A 24,835-nucleotide genomic window follows, 5' to 3' on the forward strand; every position below is an offset into this window, starting at 1 on the left:
AAAATCAGACTGCAAAAGTAGTGAAAAATTGTAACAAGCTAATATTTTACAATGATCACCATGATTTTTCAACAGAGCTACCAATATTTAAGCCATTTGATCAGGTTTGGTCTTTTGGCCTTTATAATGATACAAACAGTAATAGACTGAAACTCTTGGATACATAGCTTCATGAAAAAACATGAAAAGCACAAATCTCATAGCTAGCATTAATATTATGGTCATGACTCATCCAATATTACATTACGGGAAATAGCTCTCTCTCTCTCTCTCTCTCTCTCTCTCTCTCTATATATATATATATATATGGTCGTTTACAGATGGAGAGAAGTATCAACATCAGGGTGAGGATCAGAGTCATTGGATTTATTGAAAGAAGTGAGAGCAGAGGGTGTATGATCGGTGGGGCACGAGTTCACGAAGAGTTGGGTCTGGCTGTAGCTGCTAGTGTAATCTGCATGATTGGTTTGGGATTGTGGGCAAATAGAGAGTGCAACATGGGGCGGTGATCTTGGTGGAATGCTCAACTCGGAGTCGAAAAAAAACCTGCTTGAAGGCTGAACATAATGCATGGTGGGATTGGAATCAAGCTGTTTATGTTTAGGTTCGGTGAGCATTCTCTTGAGTGCTCTTTCCTCTCTCATTTCCTTCACTCTTTGGAGCTGTCTAAACCTCTCTTGCAATAGAGCAATGGAGGAATGAACGACAGTAGTACTACTGGATTCATGCTGGTCTTCCCTGCTCATTTGAGAAAGCACTACTCTTTTTGGTCTTTAGCTTCTCAACTATGCTGGTGGAGTTACCTCTAAGGGAGCCTTAAATAGCCTTAGGACTATATATAGGATATTGGGTATTGTTTATATTTTTCTTAAAATTAATCAAATTTAGTTGTTCGATGAAATTCTAAATGATTTGGAAAGGGAATGAGAATCGGCTACAAAGCTGCAAAGTCCAAAAGGAAGAGGTTGTGTGGCCAAATCTAAGGGGTTTGTTTGTTTAGAGTACGTGAGGAGAGAGGCAAAAGCAACATTGCTAAAGCAGAAAGGAAAAGGGTTTGGAGAAGAATCCAAGAGAATGTTGAAACTAGCAAATGGAAGGGTGTATTTGGAGGAATTATAGGTTGGAGGATGCTCTGTCAGTTTGTCCCAAAAAACCCTCCTTAATTTGCTTTGGAGGTGATGGACGCTTTTTTTGTGGCCTTTTGTTGGGATATAAAATTTTCTAACTTATTGTTTCCTTTTCAAATTCTCCGTCTTCTTAAATTTACTCTTTGTTGAAGCAGAATAGGTGGGGGTGGCCTAAGAGGAAAAAGACAAGGGTTAGAAGAGAGAATTTTCTTTGGAGGTCATCATGCTTGGATTGAATATTAATGTTATGACAAAGACAAACATACCAACATTCTCTCTCTCACACAATATAGGTTTTGTCTTGGAGTTTTTGGCTGATAATGGCATGCATAAATGAAAGCTGCAGATACTACTGGTGCTATATTAGATGCTTCTTTATGAAACACAAGCCGCCCCCCCCCCCCCCCCCCCCCCCCCCCCCCCCAATTCTTCTCTCTCTCTCATTTAATTTCTTTGGAACTTCAAAGTTTGAAAGACGGTTTGAGAAGACATATATTGTGTCCCCAATGGACAGGCATGTAATTAAAAATCTCCCTTATATCCATTTGCATTGGGCGTATTTACACTTTCTTTTTTACAGAGCGGTGTGGTCGGTCCATTCAAAACAGGATCAAAATTGAGAGAATTCTTATACTTATATAGATGCATGTGTGACTATTTAGGTATTATTAATTAGGGAACATGACTCTTTCTATTTCATTGGAAATAATAAGAGTTCATTTCACAATTAAGATTTTATTTCATGAATCTAATAGTGCACATTAGTTTATAGTAATGTTTACCTAAGCCATGAAATTGATTAATTTTAAATGGAGAGATCCTTAGCCCATCATGTAAAAGGATTTTTTTTTTTTTCCTCTTAACGGGGAAGTCAATTTTATTTATGTGTTACAACCATAACATTATATTCAACACAAGCATGTTCAATGTATGACATCCTATGATCTTATAATGAAGAAGGGGCGGTGGGATGAAAGACAACTATTTAAAAGTAAGATCCCATAAAAATAAATGAATAAAGAATTGGAAACTAAAGGATATGCATGCATCACTTCCCAAAAAAAAAAAAAAAAAAATCAAAATAGAAGGAAGATATCACAGAGCCCATAGCTGCCACAAGCTTTCTTAGATTCTTGCTCTCATCTTTTAGGCAGGAAAAAAAAAAAAAAAAAAAAAATCTAGGACCACAAATGTTTTACAATTTCTTTACCACAACTTTAATGTTGCAAGGTGTGAGTGGTAGAAAAAAAAAAGGTCATTACTCATGTAAGTGATAAACAATTATTCATAATCTGTCATGTTAGAGTGGGCCAAAAAAATTGTGAAATATATAGTTTGCAGCCTTAGAAGCACTCGGCAAATGGTAATAACCATCATGATTTATACTAGTACTGTTTTGTCTGGTGTGCTTTATACCGGAATGGGATCCAAATGTTTACAACCAATAAAGAAAGAGTAATGCAATCCGTATAACCAAGTTTGCTCTAAACTTTGTGGTAAACTCATACGGTTATAAGCAATGACTTAAGTATAACATGTGGTACTTGCAAATTATAGTTCAATATTAATTGCAGCCTATTCTAGAAGGCAACAAAGTAAATAAGGGTTGGACAGTTCTTTGATGAGATGCAATTACCCATGTGATAACTGATAAGTGGTGATGCCGACTAGCTAGCGAGCCTTGTCTGCGTGTGTATATATGTATATGGGTGCCGTGGCCTTTGGCAAGATGGTTCTTGAGTGCATATGGTTGAGAATCGAGATAGATATTAAGCTTGGAGTTCTCTTATGGACATATGTGAAAGTGTGGAGTTAGGAACATGATCGTATTTATTCCATGAATGGAGAGAATTCATTTTCAAGATTGATATATATTTTATTTTTTTTATAAGTAAATCTTTAACATAAGGTAACACCAATACACCACATGCACACATCGTAAACCTTAAGGTTTTGTAATATCTAATTCGAATCATAAAATGAATTCATTTGAAATTGAAAAAGAAAAAATATTTTTCCATAGAGACATGGATAATCCACTAAGGGAGAGGAAGTGCATAAGTGGATGTTCTAGAAAGTTAGAAGTGCTTTTTATTTTTATTTTATTTTTATTTTTTTAGAGACAAACACACACACAAGGGAGAGCAAAAATAGTTTTAACACAAAGCTAGAAGTGCTTTGATTATAAGATTTTATCCAAACTTGCATTAGGTGAAGGTGTGTTCACTTTGAATATTTTTCGAATTAAGATGATCACTAGGAATTAAACTCAAATAATTTTTACATTAAATCGGATAGCTTTTGACAAGCTATCAAAGTCAAGTCAGACCAAGCTGGATGAACAGTAAGATTTCACCATATCACGACACTTAATTTTATGACATTTTGGACAAACAATAACAAGGTATTATATGACAATAAATTTTTATCACATCAAAGAATATATTTATGGTGGGTACAATGATGAAGTTAGGAATTCAATTTAAGGAGACAAGATTGAATGCATAATTAATTGTAAAATTATTCAATAGATTAATCTTGAGTACATAAATTATAAACATATAATTTGATTACTAAAAAAATGTAATCATTTAAATAAATATAAAGTTTTTAAAGTATAGCAAATTAGCAATATATCTAAAAAGTTGTATATTAATTGCCTTAATTGTTTTTATGTATAATTCAATTTTATTCCCTTATTTTCTAATTATTTAAAATTTTGAACTTGTGGAAGATTTTTCAACATTGGCTACCTCTCTAGATGACTCATCTCCAGTTTTGTCCCTGACACATAACCTGCCTGTTCTGGAACCTATGGCACCACCATCTCTTGAGCCTCCTATTGGTCCTAACCTTTTTCGCTCTACTCAGTTCAACGTTCCTCCTCCTCCATATCTCATTGATTATCTCTGCTCTTTTGCTCTTGCCACTCTCTATGAGACTCACACCTATCGTGAGGCCTATACTAACCCCCTTTGGTAGAAAACTATGTCTGATGAATTAGATACCCTTCACAAAAACCACACATAGGATATAGTTGATTTGCCTCTTGGTCAGTTTGTTGTAGGTTATAAGTAGGATGGGCTTGGGCCTATACTCTGGGCTAATATATCTAATATATCTCTAATAATTACAAATACACAAGTTTAAAACTAGCTGAAGATATTGAAGTGAAAAATATTAATGTAGGGGATAGGTATTAAAGTATTCACATCAATGGGTGTATAATAGAAAATATATTTAAAATTTACAAAGTTTTGCATAAAAAAAACAAATATTAGTGAGTGTATAATTGAATAAATTTACAAGTTTGCTACAATAATCATGTAAATTTATACTGACTCTATTCATTTTGCATTTATTTATTTATTTTTTTACGTATCCCTGAAGGAAGAGAGCAAATGGTGGTTGTTGTGTGTGAATAATTAAATAAATTTACAAGTTTGCTACAATAATCATGTAAATTTATACTGACTCTATTCATTTTGCATTTATTTATTTTCTATTTTTTTTTACGTATCCCTGAAGGAAGAGAGCAAATGTTGGTTGTTGTGTGTGAAGAAAGATAAATAATTAAAAAAATTAAATTTTTTGATATTTTAATAAAATCTAATATAAAATAGATAATATAATGTGAAGTGTTTTTGAAAAGTGAAGATGTAAAATTAAAAAAGAAAAAGAAAAAAAAAAGAAGATTCTTATGCTAAAATAGACAAGAATTTTTACACTAGTTGATATGAATGCTCTTAGGGATTTAGTGTCATGAGAAAATAAAACATAAGAATAATGCTACAATAACAAATTTTTTTTTTTTAATAATATTTTTATAAACTATTAAGGTAGCAAATTCTTACTAGTTCTTATTTGAGCCCACTACTTATATAACTTTTTTATTTACCAATAATCACTCACTATATTAGTAGTTTATAAAATATATTTGAAACAAAATTTGTAACTTTAGCATTTTCCAAAATATAAATATTATTTGAAGTAATGCTAAGAGAAAGATGAATTTGACTTGAATTTATAAAAAGTTAAATGAACTGGAAAATTGAATTTCAATTATTGTGAATGGCAGTAATGATTATGAGATAAGTTTCAAGGAAAAAAAAATATTGTTTTTATTTCTCTGCGCTTATTATTTTAACCCCATAGCTTTTTAGGAGGGAACTAATCTAACATTATTGTCTATTAATCCTTTAACTCCATTTCATATTTGCTTGGATATGTAATATGTGACATTTATTTATGTAAAGTGTTGTACATCTGACATCCTATTAAAAATATATAAGAAAAAAATTGTAAGATTCAATTAGAAGGGATCTTATTATATTGATTACATATACTAATAATAATTGTGATTTTTTGAAAAGTCAAGGGACACAATTCCCCCACTCCCCTCTCCCCCCTCTCTTGCCCCACCCATGGGTGTCTACGATGCCCCCAAAATATAAGAGATACCATAAAAGAGCCATATATTCATAATTCATTCACTTAAAAGAATGTGTTGAGTTCAAGCTTTAATTTGAGTTTTTTAAAGAATAATATAAGTAGAGCCCAATCAAATTATTTCATTTTCCTTGCAGATGATGAATATAGAGTTGAAAATTTAAAAAAATCCAAGAACTAGGTTGATGTAAGCTAACTAGAGGTTGGCATTGCTTTGATAATTGATATGGACCTCATGGAAAACCACCAAAATATCTAAACGTGAGGCCCCTATTGCTTCATTGAGTCATCAAATTATGGTCCATATTCATCCTTGGCTTTTAAGAGACCTTATCAAGCAATTCAAAGCGCACACACGCACACTGTCTAATTTCTCTTGCCCAGCCAAGCTCTTTGACCTTATCACTCAGGCCCGTAGGTCACATCAGTGGTGTATGCTCACCGATCTCCTCACTCTCATTTCCGTAAGCCACAGGTACTTTTTCCCTCATGCATGTAATTAATTTTTGTTATCATTTTAGTTTCTTGTACATGCATTTGCATTTTATAATACATATACACTTCGTGGCTTTTGTTTCTTAAATTGTTGGAAATAGGGGAATGGTGGGGATTTAATGGAGGTATGACTATACCATGTACGCTTGTGCTTGTACTTTAATAAAGATTTATCGTTATTGTTTTTTGGTTATTTGCACTTTTGAATTGGGTTTTAGTTTGTAAGTTAGTGTCCAGGTGGTTGGTGATGGTGTGGAACTATTTTAATTTGTATGCTTCCTTTGTCGTTGAATCAAGAAATGGTGTTACTTAGATGGACAAAACTTGATTATTTTTTATTGGGTATTGACTTGATTTGAGCTTAAGTTTTTGAATTGATTGATAGAGCAAGCCAAGCCGAGTATGGTTCAAGCTTTATGATTAAATTTTAGCAAGCTACACTAGAAGGTTTTTATTCAACATATATGATCAAGCTTGCATCAAGCTCAAGCAGAGTTTGAATATCTCATTAATCTTGTTAAGTTTGATAACTCAATGTTTGGCTTGGTTTGGCTAGATTAGAGCCCTAATCATTGTCAACAAATAACACTATCATGGAAGTACTTACCCAAAAAAAACTTCGAAAGTATAGACGTGACCAGTTGTCAAAATGGGATAAGGCAATGAGTGCAATCGTCGGTTAGTCATACTTAGCAAAAAAGAATCGGACTAAAATCCTTTTGAATTGATGTTATTGGCCTCGTACCATGTTTAATGATTCAATTATATATGTATATGATCATATCCGCTAAAATATGATTAACATAGACTATTATGCATGATATTCTTAAAAGTCAACAAGATAAAAGCATATTATATAGATTTTGATTTCATTATAGTAAATATTTAAACATTATCCTTTGTCAATCTTGGCAAGATCGTATGTTCTTTGTTTATGCTATATTGATGTACTTTAAGATATATAATGTCAATGCTTTTGCTCATAGATCTTAAGAATATATTGAAACTCTTTAAAAAAATCACTATTATGGGCAATCAAGTACAAACTATAATTTTTATAAAAATAAAAAAGTACAAACTATAATGCTAGGGCCTTTCAAATTAAGTTACATAACTGTAGGGGCCTTTCAAATTAGGTTGAATGTTAAAAGAGTTCTTAGACTACATCTATTAACCTTACAAATTTAAATTACACATTTACAATTATCTTTCGTGACATTGTGTTGAGGCAGAGTATTCTTCAAGGCGACTATATTTATAAGATCGAAAGTTGTCGGTTCAATAGGTCCCAGTATGTAAATGCTTTTGAGAAGTTATGAACATTATCGATTTTATAACTTGAAACATGGTTTGAACAACCGCTAGCTTTTCCTAACAACTAACACATCTGTTAGGAAAGATGATGACAATAATTATCTTTATACTAGACTAGTAATGTTAGGAACATCTTTCTTGTAATTGTTGACATAATAAGTTATGATGAGGGATGACAAATGGACGGGTTGGGTCATAAATGGGTTGAAACATAAATAGGTTGGATGTGTAATTATCAATTTATAACCTGTTTATATATAAATTAATTATCCATTATCAATTCAACCCATTTAATTAGTAACCCACCCATTTAATCCAATATGATCCAAATACCTCTAAAACTACTTGAATACCCTCTTGACCTCCAAAATTACCAAAATACCCTTAAATACCTAAAATGACCAAAATACCCATACACTTCTAAAATTACCAATATACCCTTGGACATCCAAAATTATCCCCAAAATCTAAAAAATGAGCAAAATATCACCAAAATCTCAAAAATGAGCAAAATGCCCATGAAACTTCTAAAATTACCAAAATACCCCTGATATCTCTAAAATTACTAAATATGCTCAAAAACCACTAAAATGACCAAAATATCCGCAAAATCTCTAAAATGAACAAAATACTCATAAACCTCAAAAATGACCAAAATCCCCAAATATCTCTAAAATGAACAAAATACTCATAAACCTCAAAAATGACCAAAATCCCCCAATATCTCTAAAATGAACAAAATACTCATAAACCACTAAAATGACCAAAATACCTCCAAAATCTCTAAAATTAGCAAAATACCCCTCAAAACCTCTAAAATTTCCAAAATATTCCCAAAACCTAAAAAATTACCAAAATATCCCCTAAAACCTAAAAATGACCAAAATACTTTCTAAACCTTAAAAAAAAAAAAACCGAAATACCCCCGAAACATAAAAATTACCAAAATACTCCTGAAATTTAAAAGATGAACAAAATACCCCTGAAACCTAAAAAAATCTACCAAATTACCTTGTAACCTAAAATAAAGATAAAAAATAACCGAATACCCTAAAACTTAAAAAATGAATGAAATTCCCTTGAAACTTATAAAATGACCAGAATACTCTTAAAACCTTTAAAATGACCAAAATACCCCCAAAAAATCTAAAAAATTGACCGAAATACCCCCCAAAACCTAAAAATTACCAAAATACCCCTTAAACCTAAAAAATGACTGAAATACCCCAAAACCAAAAAATTACCAAAATACCACATAAACCTAAAAAATGACCGAAATACCCCCTAAACTCAAAAAATGGCTAAAATACAGCCAACACCTAAAAATTACCAAAATACCCTTGAAATCTAAAAGATGAGCAAAATACCCCCGAAACTTGTAAAATTACAAAAATACCCCCTAAACCTAAAAAATGACAGAAATACCTTGAAACCTAATAAATGACTGAAATACTCCTGAAACTTATAAAATGACTAGAATACCCTCAAAACCTTTAAAATGACAAAAACACCCCCCCCACAAAAACCTAATAAAATGACTGAAATACCCTCGAAACCAAAAAAATTACCAAATGCCCCATAAATAAAAAATGATCAAAATACCTCCAAAACCTAAAAAATGACTGAAATACCTCCAAAATAAAAAAAATGATCAAAATACCTTGAAACTTAAAAGAAGATCAAAATACCCTTGAAACGTAAAAAATGACTCAAATACCTCAGTAACCTAAGAAATGATAAATAAATACCCTTGAAACCTAAAAAATGTCCAAAATACCCCAAAACATGTAATATGACCAAAATACACATAAAACACCTAAAATTACTAAAATAGAGGTTTGGGGTATTTTGGATGTTTCGAGGATACAAGTTAAAGGTTCTAAGAGTATTTCTAATATTTTATAGGTTTTAAGGGAATTTCGGTAATTTTTTAGGTTTCGGGGTTATTTTGGTTATTTTTATATTTTTGGGCTATTTTGGTAAATTTGTAGGTTTCAAAAGTATTTTGGTAATTTTTAGGTTTTGGGCGTATTTTGGTCATTTTTTAGGTTTCAGAGATATTTCAAACATTTTTTAAGTTTCAGGGGTATTTTGGTAATTTTCTTTGGTTGCAGAGGTCTTTCGGTCATTTTTTAGTTATTGGGGGCATTTTGGTCATTTTAAGGTTTCGGGGGTATTTCGGTTATTTTTTATGTTTATGGGGTATTTTGGTAATTTTTAGGTTTCAGGGGTATTTTAGTCATTTTATAAGTTTAGGAGGTATTTTAATAATTTTTAGCTTTTGAGGGTATTTTGGTCATTTTCTTAGGTTTGGGGAGTGTTTCAATCATTTTTTTTTTTAATGTTTATGGGGGTATTTTGGTACTTTTTAGGTTTCGAGGGTATTTTGGTCATTTTATAGGCTTTGGAGGTGTTCTAGTCATCTTTTAGGTTTAGGGGGTATTTTGGTCATTTTTTAGGTTTTGGGGGTACTTCGGTCCATTTTTAGGTTTCAGGGGTATTTCGGTTTGTAAAGTTGTGATTTACAACTATGTTTTATGTTGGTTTTATTCCATGACAAAAAGTGTTGTAATTGCGTTAATTTATTTCATTGTATTTTGTGGGATTTTATTGTATTTGGTTTATTATCAAATTGGTGAAGACTCTAGCTTAAATGAAGCATCAGTGGATCTCGCGAGTGTCTCACTGGAAGCTAACCCGCGAGAGGGCCATGTGAGAAGCACATGCTGGAAGCTGAAAAGTCATGCTAGGCTATCGTTTTCGCGAGTGTCTCGCGGGTAAGGCTTTCCCGCGAGATAGTCGCGAAACATTCTGCCTGGAGGATTTTAATGAGTGACTTTCTTACCCTTTACCCATATTATATATACCTTCATTACCCACAAATGTTGGAGAGGCTATTCAGAGAGAAAACCCTAGAGAGGTTTTCTAAAACACACACACCCATCTTTTGAGAGAGAGCTACTCATCCTTAGTGAGAAATCATTATAGCCTCTTCTTCATCCCTCTCTCATTATCATACCTTGAGAGGAAATTTGTACTCAAACACAACCCACACCTATTTAGAGTGTAGAGAGTGTTTTGGAGCAGCTGGGAAGTATTGGAAGAAGCCTGGAATTGAAGATGCAACATGGAACTTATTGCGGGATCCGGAGAACTAAGACAAGACACGGTTTCGAGAAGCCTTGTTGGAGTAAGAGCTTGGGGGGCTTACATACATCGGGTAGATTAGGCTTGGAGGGTCTCTTGCTAACCCATGTATCCAAATTGATTGTCTAGTGGATCGATTTTCGCTTGGAGGGCGGCGGAGAGGTTTTTCGCCGAGTTCTTCGATTTCCTCTTCGATAACACGACTCGGTGTTATTTGTGTTTGTATCTCTCTTCCCTACTCTTGTTTACTTCATTTTTACTGCTGTGTTGCTTTAATTATGGTTTAGAGTAGTTGTCGTGCTTATACACTTGTGGTTACACTATTCCTCAAGTTAGTGTAAAATCAACCAAGCCGTAATTTTAATTTGGGGGTCTAAACAGCTCTTGTGTTTTTTCAACATATTTTCGAGCTTTCAATTGGTATCAGAGCGGGTACACTTGTTGTGGTTTAAATACCTAAGTGTGATCCTTGACCCCTTGTGTTTATTTGCCATGGATTGTGCTTTATATGTTTCTTTGTATGATTTGGTTGGTAATGAATGTAACATGCTACGAGTTTGTGAAAATGCCTCTATGAGTGATAATTCTCATGATTGTGATGCTATGTTACATGAATCTTTGGGTGTTGTTGATATTCTTAACACCAAACTCTTAAAGAAAAATGCTAAGAAGTTTCAAAAGAGTTTAAGCAAGTTATTTTTTGATAAAGATGATTTAATTGCTAAGCTCAATGAATCCAACAAATTGGTTGAGAAATATAAAAAATTTGCTGAAATTTCTCTTGAAAAGCTGAAAGAGTTTGAATGTTTGAATATGGACTTGGATGCTAAACTTGTTTTGTCTAACAAACTTGTTGATGATCTTAAATGTGAAAATGAATCTCTTAAGATGCATGCCAAGTGTTTGATTGCTGAACCTGTTGCTAAAAAGGAAGATAATATATGTTGCAATCATGTTTGTGAAAATGCCTCTATGAGTGATAATTCTCATGATTGTGATGCTATGTAACATGAATCTTTGGGTGTTGTTGATATTCTTAACACCAAACTCTTAAAGAAAAATCCTAAGAAGTTTCAAAAGAGTTTAAGCAAGTTATTTTGTGATAAAGATGATTTAATTGCTAAGCTCAATGAATCCAACAAATTGGTTGAGAAATATAAAAAATTTGCTGAAATTTCTCTTGAAAAGTTGAAAGAGTTTGAATGTTTGAATATGGAATTGGATGCTAAACTTGTTTTGTCTAACAAACTTGTTGATGATCTTAAATGTGAAAATGAATCTCTTAAGATGCATGCCAAGTGTTTGATTGCTGAACCTGTTGCTAAAAAGGAAGATAATATATGTTGCAATCATGTTGTGGTACCTGATTTTGTGCCTATTGTATGTTCTACCTCAAAGGAGAAATCAGTGTACATTTCTCTACATAAAGGAAATCAAAAAGTGGAGAGAAGGGCTTTTAAGCCACAGCCCCTGTTTAGGTCTCAACCTAAGGTTTTGGATGGATCTAAATTTGTTCCAACTTGTCACCATTGTGGTGTGATTGGTCATATAAGACCTCAATGTCATAAGTTGAAGAAAGAACAAAACCATGTTACTAGATCCATTCTCAAAAAGCCTAATGGACCTAAACACATTGTTTGTCACCATTGTGGTGCCTTTAGTCATCTTAGACCTCATTACTCTAAGTTTCAAGCTTTTAAAAGAATCAAAAGAAAAGAGAAACTTGAGCTTCTTAGAAGTTCTGCTTTGCATGATAAACCGGATTTGAGTGAAAATAACATGTTATTAAAGAAAGTGTTTAATGCTCTTAACTCCTTGACTATGTGCATCTCTGGTTCTCATTCTTCCAACCCTCGTTTCACTTCTCTTGAGATATTCATTCCAAACAATCATTCCGTTTGGATGAGGAAGGGTTCCTATGGTTGAGCTTTTGCTCTTTTGGTCCTTGATCTTATTCTTTCGATCTTTGTAGGACCTTTCATGCATTGATTGTCATTTCTTCATGCATTTTGTACATTTTGCATTTCGTTATATGCACTGTTTTGGTTTGATCTTACTTTTATGTCTCTGTTTTGTGTGTGTAAAAAATTCAAAACCACATAAAAAGTAAAAAATTCAAAAAGTTTGATTGTATATATTTGAGCACATATCTCATGTGAGTTTAGCCTAATACCTTCGTACTTATGGCATAGTGCATTTACGAGCTTAGCTTGTTATGTATGCACATTTATCTTCGTGGAAGAAATCTTGAAAATTATATGTGATTGTTGTAAATAGATCTTCAAGCTTGTCATGAATGATTGGTCAATAGTCTTGATGGTCTTGATACATACATAGACTTGTGTCTATATCTCTTCCCACTTTATTTTTTTTGTTTTTGTTGTTTTTGCAAAAGAGCTCACTAAATGTAAATCTCCAAATGAAAAGAGATATCAAGCTGCAAAAGCCTGTCGCACATACTAGTATTTGACTAGGAAAAAGAGAAAGTGACGTGTGTTTTGAAATGTATGGTGTTCAAAAAGCCAAAGGCTTATCCTAAATGTTGATATATCAAAATATCAAGCATCGATCTCAAAAAGGAGATGTATCATCCAAAATGGATCAAATGTAATCAGTTTATGATTTGTCCAGAAGCCAAATGAAAAGCTTCTAAGCTATGTAATCAATTTATGGGAGGTCATATATACTTATTTCTATAATTGAGATAGTCCACTTGACTTAGTATCAGTTATGTATGACTTGATTGAATTGATCATTGAAACTTCACTCTGTTCTAAAGACTAATCCACACTTGATTCACACACACAACACACAAGTTTAATGTTCAATGAATGCCTATTTCATTTGTGTGTTTGTACATGTTCAAATGTGATGTGTGTGTGCTTAACCATATGTGGTTCAAACTAAAAAGATTTTTGTTCTTTTTGTTTGCTTTTGGAAGTGATTTGTATCACCCATGTTTTTCGAAGTTTTTAAAGTGTTTTTGTGTGAAAAACATGTTTTCTAAGTGTTTTCGTGACCTATTTCATGTATATGCTCAACTGGGAGTTAAATGGTCCAATTTTAAAGTTTTTTCCAGCTTTGGACAGAGACTTTTGCGACTGTTTCAAGGCTGTTTCGCGAGTAAGGCTTACCTGCGAGATACCAGAGAAATTTTCGTGGGATTCTAACCAGAGAGATACCAGCGAAAATTTTCAGATCAGCTTTTTAAAGGACATTTCGTGGGCCATTTATTTTAAACGCCTCCCATCTTCTCCCAAACCCCTGTTTCTATGTTTCTACATCAAAACCTAACTAAATTCAAGTGTTTTTCATTCCATTAACATCTCTAAGGTAATCTTTAACTCTTTGCATTGATTTTGATCCTTAGATTATGTTTTTGGGGGTTTTATGTTCATAGTTGAGATTTTCTCAAATAGGAGTTGGAAAACTTAATTTTTGTCAATCTTTTTGACTGGGCTTTGTTTTAAATGATGATTTGGTTTGGATGTTGGCCTCTTGTGGCAAAAATAACATGTATTTATGCAAGATTTTCATATGTTCTTACATTGTTTAACATACATGTATAGTGTGTGCACTCTAAGTGTTTGATAAAATGCCTAAATGTCATTTTCTCGTTGTTTTGGACTCCGATGAGTACCAAATTTTGAGGATCACCATAATTATTCATGTTTATCATATTTTGATCATTGGTGGTGTGTTTTATACACTTTGCCCCGTGAGTGCTTATTCATGCATTGGTCATGCATCTCACATGCACACTAGTTGCACCTTTGCTGCACAAACTTAAACACTTGACATGTTTTGTATTCACTCATGCTAGTTAAGTCCTTTTAGACCGTTTAGCACATATAAGATGTTCCTTGTGTCTATGTCATGCCTAGGTCTATATCATGTTCCATCATCCTTAGCATGTCATGTTCTTTATGCCTTGTAGCATTGTTTTAAAATGTTTTTGTCTTATGTTTGAGTTTCATTTTCTCATTCATCTTGCACCCCTCATGCATCATCTTCATATTCTTTTCTTTCCTTCCTTCCTCTTGTTTCATTTGTCTATTTGTGACAAAAAAAGGAAGACTATACCGAAGAGTATACCGATGTGTTTCGTCATTTCTATATGACTCATGTGCACATTCTTAGGGGGAGAAATTTTACCTCGTGCACATTTGTAGAGGGAGAAAGCCATAGGGGAGATGCATATACAAAGGGGGAGAAGACATTGTTTTTGAGAAAACCTTGATTTACTTTATGCTTGTTTTCTCGTTGCTTTATGGTGCTTTGTGTTACTTTTAGTATCTATGCTTTGCATCATGTTTATGTGTTGGAACACTCTTGTGCCCTTGTAGGATTGTTCCTAGATGCATATATGTTTTTATGCATTGGTTGAGTGTTGGACATGCAAATGATAGTTTGCAATTGAGCTTATTAGCATGCATGTCTGGATGCTCATTCCTTGTGTGAATGAGCATTGTGATCACTATTGTATAGTGATTGCATGTTTGGTCAAGCCATGGTCTATTGCTTTATTCCATTTTACTTGATCGCATTTTACTTGTTACATTATACTTGTCTTTTTATCACCTGATTTACCTTGAGGGTCTAATGTGTTTTGTGCAAATATTTCAGGTTACAGGTATACATGTTCCAATTTCATCATAGTTTCTAGATTTAGGTGTGAGTGAGTTTTGCCATTGTTCCCAAACTCATGTTTAAGTCTAGAGTTTGTTATAGGGTGTTTTGTCACGGAATAGCCAAAGGGGGAGATTGTAAAGTTGTGATTTATAACTATGTTTTATGTTGGCTTTATTCCATGACAAAAAGTGTTGTAATTGCCTTAATTTATTTCCTTGTATTTTGTGAGATTTTATTGTATTGGGTTTAGTATCAAGTTGATGAAGACTCTAACTTAAATGAAGAATCAGTGGATCTCGCGAGTGTCTCACTGGAAGCTAACCCACAAGAGGGCCATGTGAGAAGCACATGCTAGAAGCTGAAAAGTCATGCCAGGCTGTCGTTTTTGCGAGTGTCTCGCGGGTAAGGCTTTCCCGTGAGATAGTCGCGAAACATTCTGCCTGGAGGATTTTAATGAGTGACTTTCTTACCCTTCACTCATCCTATAGATACCCTCATTACCCACAAATGTTGGAGAGGCTATTCAGAGAGAAAAACCCTAGAGAGGTTTTCTAAAATACACACATTTATCTTTTGAGAGAGAGTTACTCATCCTTAGTGAGAAATCATTATAGCCTCTTCTCAATCCCTCTCCCATTATCATACCTTGAGAGGAGATTTGTACCTAAACATAATCCACACCTATTCAGAGTGTAGAGAGTGTTTTGGAGCTGCTAGAAAGCATTGGAAGAAGCTTGGAATGGCAGATGCAACATGGAGCTTGTTGCGGGATCTGGAGAACTAAGACAAGACACGATTCCGAGAAGCCTTGTTGGAGTAGGAGCTTGGAGGGCTTAGGTACATAGGGTATATTAGGCTTGAAGGGTCTCTTGCTAACCCATGTATCCCAACTGATTGTCTAGTAGATCGATTTCCACTTGGAGGGCGGCAGAGAGGTTTTTCGCCGAGTTTTTTGGTTCTTCTTCGATAACACATCTCGGTGTTATTTGTGTTTGCATCTCTCTTCCTTACTCTTGTTTACTTCATTTTTACTGATGTGTTGCTTTAATTATGGATTAGAGTAGTTGTCGTGCTTATACGCTTGTGTTTACACTATTCCGCACTTAGTATTAAGTTAGTGTAAAATCAACCAAGTCGTAATTTTAATTTGGGGGTCTAAGCAGCTTATGTTTTTTCAACACATTTCCGAGCTTTCACGGTTCTTTTTTAGGTTTTTACGGTATTTTGGTAATTTTATAGGTTTCAGAAGTATTCTGGTCATCTTTTAGGTTTATAGGGTATTTTGGTAATTTTAAAGTTTCATGGGGTATTTGGTCATTTTTTAGGTTTTTGGGGTACTTTGGTTATTTTTTAGGTTTCAAGGGTATTTCGGTCATTTTTTAGGTTTTGGAGGTGTCTTGGTAATTTTTAAGTTTCAAGGGTATTTTGGTCATTTTATAGTTTCGGAGATATTTCGGTTATCTTTTAGGTTTATGGGGTATTTTGGTAATTTTAGGTTTTGGGGTATTTTGGTCATTTACTAGGTTTCGGGTGTGTTTTTGTCATTTTTTTTTTTAAAGGTTTTGGAGGTATTTTGATAATTTTTAGGTATTGGAGGTATTTTCAGTCATTTTTTAGGTTAAGAGGGTATTTTGGTAATTTTTTGGTTCCGTAAGTATTTTCATCATTTTTTAAGTTTCGGGGTTATTTTGGTAATTTTAAGTTTCAAGGGTATTTTGGTTATTTTCAGGTTTCATAGGGTATTTTGGTTATTTTTTAAAGTTTTGTGGGTATTTTGGTCATTTTCTAAAAATTTAGATTTTATGTTATTTATTTAAATTTTAGATGGGTTTTAATGGGTATTAGTGGCTTAATCAATTAAGACCTATATAATTATATAACCTAATGAGTCTTTACCCATTTAACCCAAATATTCAAATGGGTTGGGTTATAACTTATCCAAATCAGGTGGATAATGGGCGGGTTTATGGTTATGGATTAAAGTTGCCACCCTTAGTTGTGATTAGACTAATATGACTTTTATAAGGGCATAGAAGACACCAATTTTGTTTTCATCACTCACAACATGCTTGCTCAGATGTTGTGAATTTTATGTTCCTAAATTTGTTGTTTTCTAAAATAGGGACTTCCACTTTGCGTGTGCGTGTGTTGGGGGTGTAAATTTTGAATTTTGATAGCTTTAGCTTTGCATTTGCTGTTATATTCAAGATATTTAATTGATTCTCCAAGTTTGATATTTTAGTTCAATGCTTTGTAATTGGCACAAAGTTTTCCACATATTGGCCTTTTGCTGGTATTGCTTGACTCAAGTTCTTCTTTGTTTCTTATTATTGGCATGTCAAAAATTTTATTCTGTTCTTTCTATAATTGAATGAGAATAAATATGCACTTAGTTTGGTTGACACTTGACACCCCTTTAACTGTAAGCTGTCTATTGAAACCCCTTGACATATAATGTTGCAAAAATGCAGGTTTTATTTGTGTCTCTAAAAATTTCTTCTCAAAAAAAAAAAAAATGTCTCTAGTTTCTTTAGTGGGTCTTTAGTCATTTAATTGACTAGTGTCAGTGTGAAATCAGAACTTGGTTTATTTCACTGTTTTAATCATTATTTAATGAATTTTTACAATTTTTATGGTGCTTACAAGGGAAGTAAAATTATAGATTTGTGCATATTATTCTTGGCTTGAGGATAGAAAAACAAAACTAGCCATATAGAAATTTATACAAGTCGAACAACCAAAACATAGGAAACATATATGGGGTGGGGGAGGGGAGAGGTGGGTTGTGAGCCATGACATATAGACAAACTATTGGAATTGCTGCATCTTCTACTGCTTTTAAAAAAAAAAAAAAAAAACTTATGGTAAAACTGCCAAAAGGAATTGCTATATGTTCTACTTTAACAAAATAAATAAACAAAAAACTTAGTAAAACTGCCAAAAGATTTTATAAAAGACAAAAGTATACTACCTGTAAAACTAGGGAAGAAAATGCTAAAAAACATGAAATGGTTTCCTCTAATCAGACAGACAATTACGTAACAAAACACTTCACCAAGTTAAGAAACAAATTTCTGCTCTCATCCTTTGTTGTTCATTTTGCTTATACTAAAAATGGAAATTAGTATAAGCTAAGTATGGGTGAGTGGCAGCTCAAGGTTAGAAGTGGAATCTAGAGGGATATTAATAGTTCTTAGATGTGAGCCAAGTAGTCTAGTCAAGCAATTCCATAACTCAGCCGTGCACTTTGTAAGCCAATCACTAGCCCATGAATTGTTCTATGGTGCAAAGGTGATTGATGGAGAGGGTCGCATGCTAGTTGCATCAGTGGGCATGAACACTAGATTCGGTGATTTGATGGTGCAGGTTACCCATGTCCCGAAAAGACCCCATTACCAGCGCAAATTTACAAGGTCAACAAAGGCACACAAATTTTTGGTCTTTCAATATCTATCCTCATCCTTGTAGTGTTATTCCTTCGTTTCATGCTTCTGAAGGAAGATATTAAGTCTAGCCTCCCAGACCTCAAGGAGAAACCAAAGGCAGTCAAAGAGATAATGGATGCCATTGAGAAAATTGTGATGAAACCAAATGGAAGATTAGTACCTTAACGACTTCACTTGCTACATTGCTGGTTGGAGTAATGGAAGGAATACCGTTTGTAATCACGCTTGCCATCTCTTATTGGAATAAGAAGATGATGTCTGAATACTCTGAACAGGCTTTTGCTCAAGAACCTTTTGCTTGCCTCACCATGAGTTCAGTCACAAGTATTTGCATTGAAACAACAGGTTTTTGTATGCCAAACTCAGTGCCGGTTGGAAGGGAAATTGGAGCTTTGAAAAATGCCGGATTTAACATCATTCTGGTTTCACAAGATAATGTGTCAGTGTTGGAAACCATAGCTCACCAGTGTGGACTACTTCCTCCTCAAATGCAATGATGCTTAAGGTGAAGAATTTCAGAAATTCAGCAATGAAGAGAGGATGAATAAAGTTGATCAAATCATCTTGATAGGAAACTCAAGCCCATCTGACCAGCTCACTTTAGTGAAATGTTTGAAGAATAAAGCCATATAGTAGCAATGGTGGAGTTAAACAAATGCGATTCCAGCACTAAAGAAGCTGATGTGGGGATTACTATGAGGAATTGTAGCACTGACATGGCTAGAGCAAGTTCTGGCATCATCATTGGTGATAGAAATCTCAGTTTCTTGTCACCATTTCAAGGTTTGGAAGATGTACTTTCGAGAATATTCAGAAGTATATCCAAACTGGAGCTCACCATGATATAGCAGGCTGTTGATAACCTCTATCACAAACAATGTTTTTTGGATATTCTCCAATTACGTCTATCCAATTGCTATGGGCAAACTTTGTTGTGTCACTTCTTGGTGGCATTGGTGTATTGACCGAGCCACCAACAGAGGAACTGATGGAAAAGCTGCCATTGAAACAAACTAAACCGCTTATCACCAAGGCCATGTGGAGAAACATTGTCTCTCAAGCTCTCTATCAAGTTACCATCTCAGTGGCATTCCAATTCAAAGGGCAAACTATCCGGGTATTAGCAATAAGATTAGTAAAACCATTATCTTTAATAGTTTTGTTCTCTGCCAAGTATTTAACAAGTAAATGCAAGGAATTGGAGAAGAAGAATGTGTTTAAGAGCATTCATCGGAACCATTGTTTTGGTTTCTGTGGGTGTTGTTCTCATACTGCAGGTGGCTTTTATTGAGATTGCACATATATCGTAGCAACTGCAAGATTGAATTGGGTGCAGTGGTTTAGTTCTTCTTGCTGGATGGTNTCTCCCAAAATCATGCAATAATTACACCATTTTGCTTCTCTTCGTGTGCGCAGCGCTGTCACTTGGCTTTGGCGTCAAGGAGGAAGGCCTGAGAACTGGTTGGTATGAAGGGTCATCATAATTCTTGCCATCATCATACTTGTGGTCATTGATTCACTACGTAATCAGTGTCGACTTAAACATTCCCAAAGGATGTCAGGGAAGCATAAACCATTTGAATTGCAGAGAATGATGGTTGATGTTATTAGAGGGGATGTTCACACAAAGTAATCATTGGCGATGTTTTGGTTGGTGACCTACTACGCCTAGAGAGGGCTATATCGTCCCTGCTGATGGTTTGTTCAGGATGAATGTGTAATTATTGCATGATTTTGGGAGAAATTGAAGGAAGCCTAGTGCACTAGTTTGTGTTGTGGACGGTGTGCAAGCTATGCATCGAGAGTGCACATCAGCAAGGATGATTCCCGTCTCTAAATGAGTACCCAAAGCCTCTGCAATTCCTTGGATGCCTCCAAACTTGTGTAAGGAATCCAAATCTTTCTCCTTTACTATCTTGGCAATGTTTGCTTGCTGGAGCTGTACTTTTTCATCTCTGATACAGTTGTCATTCTCACCATCCAAATTTACACTTTGAGGTGATTCAGTTATTTCCACAATATCCTGCTTGTTAAAGAGAGCACAGAGACTCAGAATCACAAGTTGAAAATTGAAGAAGAAGAATTATAACGGCTAGTTTTTTGAGTCCAACGTCTCTTTAACTAAACGTTGCCGTTTCAGATGTTGTATAAGTGAAGCTGAAGAAACGGTGTCGTTGATGTTTAGTAGAACGATATCGTTTTATGTTTGTTATTATAAGAATGCTCAACGGTGTCGTTTAAGGTCATCTCCTCTAGCAAGCCTCTGTGCACAGGGAACGCAAGGTCTTGAAGCTCTGGGTTTTAGTTTCAGTTCCAGCAATAACTGTCAATCTGTTATTCCAGGATTTGCGGAGTAAAACCTGCATTCAGTTATAAGTTTGTTATGAGCAGTTGTAATTCTGGAAGATTCTACTTGTATCACACTTAACACTATAAATAGAATAGGAACTAATGTATCAAAGTTAAGCTAATTGAAATTAAAATCATTTTTTTCTCCATTTTGTTTTCTGCTTTGCTATCTCTCTCTCTTTTCGATTCTTTCTCTTTCAGTTACTTTGCTCATCCTCCATTGTTGATCATACTTCAAGCTTGAAATTCTACACTGCTATATCAAATAGAAAATAAAATAGTATCCATTTGGACCAAGAGTGCTATTTGTTAAACTCAAGACAAAAAGGAGATCATGAAGAGAGGAAGAGGAAATTAAAATGATAGTATTGCACAGAATGATCGTGTACATGGTGGGTGCACTGTATTTATACACATAAAAACAATAACAGAAGGGTAGTTAGCCGTTCTACATTCACACTAGTTGATGTATAACCGTGCACAACAAGTTGACATCACTTGATCAGATCTGATATATGTTTAGGGATATCTCTTTCACACGCATCTTGTTACACAAAGCGTACACTCAATTTAAATTTTGGACTAAAATCGTATCTTGAATTCATAATTTCAATTCAAAAACAGAATTTTGTGTATTTGTGTCACTAACAATTACCCAATATTTATATGTTTTAAACTACACGTTGTATGAACTGTGAAACATGGTTAGAACCTAATTAAACTGTCTGCCATATATCTCTTCGCTATTCATTATACAACTCATAGATATCTATGGGAGAGAAAATAGAAGAAGAGCTTACTGCTTCTCTTGTATCATCATTGAAGCTGGTAAAGGGACTGTAGTAGGAAGTGTGCGATGAAAGAGATCTGAAGCTGGTAAAGGGACTGTAGTAGGAAGTGCGCGATCAAATCTTTCTCCTTTACTATCTTGGCAATGTTTGCTTGCTGGAGCTGTACTTTTTCATCTCTGATACAGTTGTCATTCTCACCATCCAAATTTACACTTTGAGGTGATTCAGTTATTTCCACAATATCCTGCTATATCAAATAGAAAATAAAATAGTATTTTGGCTATTCTATTAAACTTGAATTCAGTTTTAGTTCTAAAGCAGAGTCATAATCCCATTTGGACCAAGAGTGCTATTTGTTAAACTCAAGACAAAAAGGAGATCATGAAGAGAGGAAGAGGAAATTAAAATGATAGTATTGCACAGAATGATCGTGTACATGGTGGGTGCACTGTATTTATACACATAAAAACAATAACAGAAGGGTAGTTAGCCGTTCTACATTCACACTAGTTGATGTATAACCGTGCACAACAAGTTGACATCACTTGATCAGATCTGATATATGTTTAGGGATATCTCTTTCACACGCATCTTGTTACACAAAGCGTACACTCAATTTAAATTTTGGACTAAAATCGTATCTTGAATTCATAATTTCAATTCAAAAACAGAATTTTGTGTATTTGTGTCACTAACAATTACCCAATATTTATATGTTTTAAACTACACGTTGTATGAACTGTGAAACATGGTTAGAACCTAATTAAACTGTCTGCCATATATCTCTTCGCTATTCATTATACAACTCATAGATATCTATGGGAGAGAAAATAGAAGAAGAGCTTACTGCTTCTCTTGTATCATCATTGAAGCTGGTAAAGGGACTGTAGTAGGAAGTGTGCGATGAAAGAGATCTGAAGCTGGTAAAGGGACTGTAGTAGGAAGTGCGCGATGAAAGAGATCTGAGGAAAGCAAGAGAACCTCTGTCATCAGCTCTATGTATGAGATTTTGCTAATGCAAGCTCAAAAAACCCTCGTGCGAACGCTCTCTTGGAGGATTTCTGGGCATGAGCAACTCAGTTTGCTGAGACTCAAGGTCAAGGCCAGAGCTTGTTAACATTTTGGCTTCTCAAAACACGACTTTCTGCACTAACAAGAGCAATTAACAAATCAATAGATACACAAAATAACAGTTAATTAATTAGGAATAAGAGGAAAAGAACTTTGCATAATAGATAAACATACTCGTACTAATGCAAGTAGAAAATCTATCATATATAAAATGAAAGCTGTTTAATTGAGGTTCGAGTGCGGTTTGGTAGGGGAGTCCAAATAATATTGTTTGTATTTTTTTAAATATGTATAAGTAAAAAAATGTGTAAAAATATATATAATATTATTTAAAAATTAAAAATATGTGTTTAAATTGATCGACCAAAAACAAATGCATGAAGTTTTTGTCATAACCCGGTTCGCTTTAGCGTTCATTCAGTTCCGTGCGAAGCTTCGGACGAAGCTTGTCACAGTGAGAACTTAGAAGCTTCGTAAGAAGCTCGTTCCACTTGGTTTTGTTGTAATTTGCTTCTTTTTGACTATTGACTACTTGTAATTTCCATTGCTTTTTGTGTCTTTTTTTTTTAATAAGGATGAAGCTTTATTAAATACCAACAACCAAACAGGCATCAACACGCTCAGCTCCTAGGAAACTTAAATTTTCATCTCTTTTATGAGAGGCCCAACAGATGACAGAGGAGATAGGAACAGACCTTAAAGCCTAGGAGTGAGCAGTCCTCCTAATAAAATTATTTAATGTATAAACTAAATATTTTATCTCATTCAGATAAGATTAGTCATTTTTCTCAAAAAAAGACGAGGAGATCCGAGTCAGGTGGGTCGGATCGATTAGATTTGGTTTTCTTTGGGGTTGTTGGCCATGGATCAATCTCTGTTGTGGATCTGGGTTTAGGATGGTATTGGACTGCTGGGGTATCGGTGGATTTGGGTTTGTAGCCAAGGATTTTGGGATTAGTTTGAATCTTTGAATTTGGGGTTTTTGTTTGAAATTTCTTGAATTAGTTTGAAACTAGTGGATCTGCATCTGGCTTTTTTAGGCGAGAATTTAGTCTTTTAGAAACAACATGGCCTATGTTGATTTAAGATTGTTGGACTAAATTATTGTTTGGTTACCAAGAAATTGCAAGAAAGGAAAAAAAACCAATATCAATAAAATAAAAATGAAATTCCGCCAGGTTAAGAAAATTGTTAGAAACTCAGAAAGAAAAAAGAAAAAAATACAGAATGGAAAAAATTAGTAAAGAAAAGAAAATTATTTTTTAAAGGTGATGGTTTTTTTTGCCATCTAAGCGTTGGCATAGCCACTTAAACTTAGACACATCTGATTCAATTTTTTAATTTTAAATATGTCATATGTACCAATCATTTGTCATGTGAGTATTTTTCATTAGTAAGTTTAAGAAAAGAATCAAATTAATTGTAAATTTACAACAATAGAGACCAAATTAACCAATATCAAAATATAAAGACTAAATTAATTGAAACTTCTAAATATAAAGGCTAAAAATGGTATTTTCCCAAAAAAAAAACAAACCGACATAAAATGTTGTTAGTTATTAGCAAAAACACATATCCAAGAAAAGAAGAATCAAAGGATGTCTGGACACAGAATACTGGCCTGGAGCTTTTCTATGTATCTGAGAACCCGAAGCAAAGAAAGAGTGGAAGAGAGAGAGAGAGAGAGAGAGAGAGAGAGAGAGAGGGAGAGGAGAGAGATGGTGCGTTTGTTGGAAAGAAAGCAAGTGAGCAGCTAGAGCAAATGATGCGAAAGAGAATATTAGAGATGGTGGTAAGAGATAGCGCCATTTCTACCCAAACATGATGATATCAACAGTTTTCAGGTTTCACCCTAAAAAAACTGTTTCCAGGAACCTTCCAATTATTAATCAGTAATCACCAGCATATTTCTTAGTGATTACTGATTAATACATACTCCGCGTGTCCTCTCTCTACGTTGCATACCTGCTTTTTTATTTTTATTATATTTTATTTGAGAGAGCATCTTTATACA

The 24,835-nt window shown here is 34.1% G+C and overlaps 1 pseudogene; it reads left to right on the forward strand.

The window, feature by feature from the left end:
• The first annotated feature begins 320 nt into the window (after positions 1 to 320).
• On the forward strand, positions 321 to 19,994 carry LOC136069857 (putative calcium-transporting ATPase 13, plasma membrane-type; annotated as a pseudogene).
• The last annotated feature ends 4,841 nt before the right edge of the window (positions 19,995 to 24,835 follow it).

Source organism: Quercus suber, unplaced genomic scaffold (assembly GCF_002906115.3).
Source record: "Quercus suber isolate HL8 unplaced genomic scaffold, Cork oak 2.0 scaffold_193, whole genome shotgun sequence".
NCBI lineage: Eukaryota > Viridiplantae > Streptophyta > Magnoliopsida > Fagales > Fagaceae > Quercus > Quercus suber.